Raw genomic sequence first — 6,793 nt, forward strand, 5'->3', positions numbered from 1 at the left:
ACAGAGCAAGACTCCATCTCAAAAAAAAAAAAAAAAAAAAAAAAAACAGTGATACGTCTCAAAAAAAAAATTGTTTTTTAATTAAAGATAAGGTAACTAAGGCATGGGGAGGTTAAGTAACTTGCACAAGATAACACAGCTAGTAAGCCATGGAGCCAGAATTTGAAATCAGGCAATTTCTTTTTCTTTTTTAAAGATGGGGTTTCACCATGTTGGTCAGGCTGGTCTTGAACACCCGACCTCAGGTGATCACCTCCAAAGTGCTTGGATTACAGGCGTGAGCCACTACGCCTGGCCAAAATCTGCCAATTTCTTTCCATACCAGTGCTCTTAACCATTCTCTTACACTGCCTCTTATTAGGCTTTTAAGTAGTTAATTCATAACCCTTCTCCTTTCCATCTAAATTCGGAACCAATCAAAAAGTAGACACAGGAGTCAGATATTAAAAATATTAGCTTTGGCCGGGCGCGGTGGCTCACGCCTGTAATCCCAGCACTTTGGGAGGCCAAGGTGGGTGGATCACGAGGTCAAGAGATCGAGACCATCCTGGTCAACATGGTGAAACCCCGTCTCTACTAAAAATACAAAAAATCAGCTGGGCATGGTGGCGCGTGCCTGTAATCCCAGCTACTCAGGAGGCTGAGGCAGGAGAATTGCCTGAACCTAGGAGGCGGAGGTTGCGGTGAGCCGAGATTGCGCCATTGCACTGCACTGCACTCCAGCCTGGGTAACAAGAGTGAAACTCCATCTAAAAAAAAATTAAAAAAAAAAAATAAATAAAAATATAAAAATATTAGCTTTATTTCTGTTGAAAGTTAAAGACATTCAGTCAAGTGGACTTGCCAGTAGTTGCTGAGCTAGTCAGATTTACCTACCTAGCCATAGGCAGCACTAAACAGGTGCAGACCTCACCCACAGGTATAGAGCATATTTTGCTAAGTCACAGCATGGTGGAGACTGAAAACCAGAATGTATCCTCTCTCCAAGCAGTCATGCCCAAAATGCACAAGAGTGGCTAATCCACAAATGCCCAATTCCTTCTTCCAAATTCTTCAATCAAGTAAGTCACTCTCCTTCCCTCAGTGGAGAGGGGAGTAAGAGGAAGAAGGTCACATCTTCCTCTAATGAAAATTCCTCCCCATGGAAACATGTTGAGTAGGAAATAAATATTTCCCTGCCTAGCACTTACTAGTTCAGCTCTATAAGAATAAAAAAAATAAAAAATAAAAAAAAAAAAACGGCCAGGCACAGTGACTCATGCCTGTAATCCCAGCACTTTGGGAGGCCGAGGCAGGCAGATCACGAGGTCAAGAGATCAAGACCAACCTGGCCAACATGGTGAAACCCTGTCTCTACTAAAAACACAAAAATTAGCTGGGCACAGTGGCACATGCCTGTAGTCCCAGCTACTCGGGAGGCTGAGGCAGGAGAATCACTTGAATGGGGAGGCAGAGGTTGCAGTGAGCTGAGATGGCACCACTGCACTGTAGCCTGGTGACAGAGCTAGACTCTGTCTCAAAAAAAAAAAAAAGAATAAAAAAAAACCACAAACACAAGACACACACACACACACACACACACACACACACACACACACACATTTGGAGGCTTCCCAATTTGAAATTGAGGTAATGCTAGGAGGGCCTGGATGATAGAAAGTCTAGAGTAGGAACTCCCCCCAACGCAGTATCTAACTGAGATAATCTTCTTAAAGCACTAAGCACATTTTCTGGCATGTGGTAAGTGGTCAATTAATCTTCTAAGCTCCTATCATCATCATCATGGCTGTTGTTCTATACTTATCTATAATTCCCTTTCTGTGTGAAAACACAAAACAAATAAGAGCAAATATATTAGAATGAATTCCTGGCCAAGAATTCTCCAGAGGACAGAAACAATTTACATTTCATAGCACTATTAAATTTTGCAAAGCAATTAAACATATATCACTTGATTCTCAGAACAACCCTGTTAAGGCAGATATTACAATGGAAATTGCATCTTGTGCAGGAGTTAGATTCTAAAGAAACATGTAAGATGAAAATTAAATATAATAAAAATTAGCAACAAAACCTTTTAAATTTACCTTTACAGCACACGTACAAGCATATCATATCTCCATTAATCTAAATAGCTAGCTTTTCCTTTGATTGACCTATAGATGTAAAGGCTAATTTGCAGCTTGGGCAACATAGCAAGATCCTGTCTCTACAAAAACTAGCCCAGCGTAGCAGTGCACATGTGTTGTCCCAGCTACTTGGGAGGATTGTTTGAGTCTGGGAGGTTGAGGCTACAGTGAGCCATGATCATGCCACTGCACTCTAGCTTGGGTCACAGAGTCAGACACTGAGGAAAAGAGAAGAGAAGAGAGGAGAGGAGAGGAGGGGAGGGGAGGGGAAGAGAGGGGAAGGGAGGGGAAGGGAGGGAAGAGGAGGAGAGGAGAGGAGAGTAGAAGAGAAGAGAGAGAAAGAGAGAGAAAGAGGGAGGGAGGGAAAGAAGGAAGGAAGGAAGGAAAGAAGGAAGGAGAGAGTGAGAGAATGAGAGAGAGAGACAGAGAGAGAGACCAGGTGTAGTGGCTCACGCCTACAATCCTAGCATTTTGGGAGGTGGAGGAGGGCAGATCACCTGAGGTCAGGAGTTCAAGACCAACCTGGCTAACATGGTGAAACCCTATCTCTACTAAAAATGCAAAAAATTAGCTGGGTGTGGTGGCATGTACCTGTAATCTCAGCTACTCCAGAGGCTGAGGCAGAAGAATCGCTTGAACCTGGGAGGTGGAGTTTGCAGTGAGCCAAGACCGCGCTATTGTACTCCAGCTTGGGCAACAAGAGCGAAATTCCGTCTCAAAAAAAAAAAAAAGAAAAGAAAAAAGAAAAAAGAAAAAGCTGACTTGCATTTAGAGGCTATATTGTACAAAAAATAAGGGTGACATTTTAAAAACCAACACTTTTGGCAGCAAGATGCCTACACTATAAAAAGTATAAAAGAGCTGGGCGCGGTGGCTCACACCTGCAATCCCAGCGCTTTGGGAGGCTGAGGCGGGTGGATCACCTGAGGTCAAGAGTTCAACACCAGCCTAGCCAACATGATGAAATCCCGTCTCTACTAAAAAATTTTAAGAATTGACTGGATATGGCAGCGGGCACCTGTAATTCCAGCTACTTGGGAGGCTGAGGCAAAAAAATCATTCGAACCCAGGAGACAGAGGTTGCAGTGAGCCAAGGTCGTGCCATTGCACTCCAGCCTGGGCAACAAAAGAGAAACTGTGTCTCAAAAAAAAAGAAAAAAGTCTGAGAGAAGTGACTCTAACTATGGAAATAGCTGTCTATGCCACTGCCACCTTTGCTTCACTTCCCTGCCTCTCATGCGCATTAAGAGGAATTCAGGGCAGCTTCACATTTTAATGGTTTTTCATTCTTTCTCCCTCTTTTTATTTTTATTTCTTTAGTTTTCTGGTGACAACTGGAAAACCTGCTAGGCTAATTCTAAAAGAGCCGTAACACTGCTTTTTAAATGATGTTTGGTTTAATGGGAGTAAGCTAAACAGATATGTAATATGTCTCCACTAGATAATAAGGGTCTGCAGTTTGGAGTTTCATGTGCCCCAACTAAAGTCACCAGCCAGCAAACCCACACCGGCTGATTTCTATCCCATCCTCCTTTAACTATACAACATCGCATCCTCCCATTAACCAGATAGTATAATTAAGGTGGTCTTTACCAGCAAAATTAAGTACTGACTTAATCAGATCCAACCTAGGCAGACAGTGACTTCTCCTAGTGAAATATTAGTATAGATCTGGAGAAAGGTTAAAATTAGTCCATCCAGACTGGAGCTCAGCAAAGAGACGTAAGGCACATGTCCTTGTTCTTGTGAAAATGCTATCATATCTTAATGACTATTGTCAAGACCCCTCATCCACAAGACTGAAAAATACCCTGAAAGTGAAAAAGTTATTTACCAAGCAGCACCACAGAGTAAATTGTTTCACATTTGTTAAGTTGTGAGAACACAAAAATGATACCTAGTTCAAACAGATGGAAGGGACAGTGATCTCAACTTCATTTTTAAATATGAAATGTGGCAACTATTTGGTATATGATATCAGAGTAAAAATTAAGGCAGCTTCATGAAAATATGACCACTATATAACAGCAAAACTGTATAGTACTGATAGCCCCCATATTTGAGCACTCCAAATACATGATTGTAAATCTTCATATTCTGATCCCCATTTTGTAGGTAAGAAAACAGATTCAGAGAGGCTGAGTAACTTTAATCATGATCACATAGTTAAGAAATGGACAGCCAGGTGCGGTGGCTCATGCCTGTAATCCCAGCACTTTGGGAGGCCAAGGTGGGCGGATTATCAAGTCAGGAGTTTGAGATCAGCCTGATCAACATGGTGAAACCCTGTCTCTACTAAAAATACAAAAAACAAAACTAGCTGGGCGTGATGGCATGTGCCTGTAATCCCAGCTACTTAGGAGTCTGAGGCAGAAGAATCGCTTGAACGGGGAGGCGGAGGTTGCAGTGAGCTGAGATTCATCTCAAAAAAGAAAAAGAAATGGCAGAGCCAGGATTTGACCCTAAGATTATCAAGTCCAAAGCCTATGCTCCTTCCAGAATATCATTCTGTGTCTCAAATAAGAAACCTTCACAAGTCGGGGAATTAGTTTGAAATATACAGTATAGTTATCTCTCACATCATAAGTGTTTAGCTCTCACAGCTAATAATATATACTCCTCAAACTTCATCTCATTTAATGTAATAATATTTTATTTTAAAGTAACAGAAAAAAAATGTAACCCATTAAGTGTGTATTTTGAATATACTATACTAGAATACTGGTTCTCAAAGTTGAGATTCTCAACTCACAATACTGCTCGTAATCTCCCATGAGGCTTCAAATTATTCATTGGGCCTCATAGGTGGTAGTAGCAGAGAATAATTCAATCCCTTACCCTGAACTATAGTACATAGTATCAGTATTAGAGTAAATAAGTCCTCAAACTGCTGGAGGTTTCAATGGCAGATATCTTAAATCAAGATAAAAGTAAAATCAAGGTCTAAAAAAAACTCTAAATTTTTAAAACAGTTACTCAAAAAGCTAAAATTTTAAAATGATAGTTATTATACTATAATTCCTTTCCTATCTCAGCTAAATTTTTAATAGTAATTTTTACTGTATGTGGGCTTCTAAATTCAATGTCAGGACTAGGACTAGAAATTAGCCTTGCCTTTTACTCCTGTCTATTAACTCTTGCACTCGATTCCCTCTAGCAACAAGAGCAACTTTATCATAAAGTCATAATTCCTGATGTATATGGAAAGATGATGCCATTGAAGTACCATCAATAAAGCAGATGTTTCACAGTGCTTGTGATTAATTTGTGCTGATCTTGATACTACCTCGCTCTTGCAACTAACATTTACATTTGCAAGCTGGTAGAATTTGAGAGATGGTTTACCAGTATAATCTGTAACAATGGCAAAGAAGGAAGCTAACAGAGCTATATAAAGACCAAATCAAATGGGAACCACACAAACCGGGATATAAATTTGCCAAAAAAAAAGCATTAAATGGATAACACAAAAGAGCACATTATCTTGATGTCAATTGAAAGGCAATGGCCAAATAATCCGGGATTTTACTTCTTTCTGCTTCTCTAATTAAACAGCGGAATCTACAGGAATATTTTTCAGAGAAGGCATCTAAGTTCATAGTTTTGTATGATGAGTGGTTTAGATGACTGATGTAGGTAAGACAACTTTTTGCCAAGGAATAGAGCAATGAAAGAGAAATTAAATGATTTGTTTAACTTTTTAAAAAATATTTTTTATGTTAGCTTATAAAAACAAAATGGTAAAAAGAAAAAAAATGCTTTTTATCTGGCAAAAACAAAACAAAACAAAAAACCAAGAACACAAAACTCTTACAATTCCACAAGAGTTTTACCACCTAGTGTAGTTTGAACCCAAGGCTCTCCAAGTGGGTCTCAAAGCAAGGCCTGTGGACCACTGTGGATTGTGTGTAATGAATACAGAACCCAGAGGCTTTCTCAAAGCTTTAGCTTTGGCTCAGTTTCCCCCTACAAATAGTAGTTTTAACGTAGGAGCCAAAGGACAGTGAATTCTTTGTGTTTCTAGATAAAGAAACCCAACCCATGGAAATACAACATCTTTCATATGAAAATCTGAGCAAATGACTCCTTTACTAAGGAAATAAAGGGGTTCTAGAAGAGAAAGACATTTGAACAAATAACGATGCCGGTTAAGTGGAAAGGATTGTTCTGTGAGGTAGTGGTTCCTCTTCCTTTTCCACTGGAAAAATCGAAGCAGAGGCTGGCTGAAAACCGGTGTTCTGAAGAGGTTTCTGCATTAGGGTGAGAGGTGGAACTAGCTACTGGTATTTCAGGCTGGGAGAAATTTTCTTGTAATTTCACATTGGCCGAGAAACATGCCAGAAAAATATGCTTTTAAGACCTCTGATGAGGAGTTAAATACATTCACTTAAAAAATTAAGTGTTGGCCGGGCGCGGTGGCTCAAGCCTGTAATCCCAGCACTTTGGGAGGCCGAGGCGGGTGGATCACAAGGTCAAGAGATCAAGACCATCCTGGTCAACATGGTGAAACCCTGTCTCTACTAAAACTACAAAAAATTAGCTGGGCATGGTGGCGCGTGCCTGTAGTCCCAGCTACTCAAGAGGCTGAGGCAGGAGAATTGCCTGAACCCAGGAGGCGGAGGTTGCGGTGAGCCGAGATCGCGCCATTGCACTCCAGCCTGGGT

At 40.7% G+C, this 6,793-nt stretch overlaps 1 non-coding gene across 1 annotated transcript; it reads right to left on the reverse strand.

Moving 5' to 3' along the window:
• Positions 1 to 3,444: 3,444 nt before the first annotated feature.
• Positions 3,445 to 3,506, reverse strand: LOC116564202. Its single transcript, XR_004274788.1, has one exon. It is a non-coding gene; the product is annotated as a U7 small nuclear RNA (small nuclear RNA).
• Between the last annotated feature and the right edge of the window lie 3,287 nt (positions 3,507 to 6,793).

This window comes from Sapajus apella, unplaced genomic scaffold, assembly GCF_009761245.1.
Source record: "Sapajus apella isolate SASKATOON/1434 unplaced genomic scaffold, GSC_monkey_1.0 scaffold36, whole genome shotgun sequence".
Classification (NCBI taxonomy): Eukaryota; Metazoa; Chordata; class Mammalia; order Primates; family Cebidae; genus Sapajus; species Sapajus apella.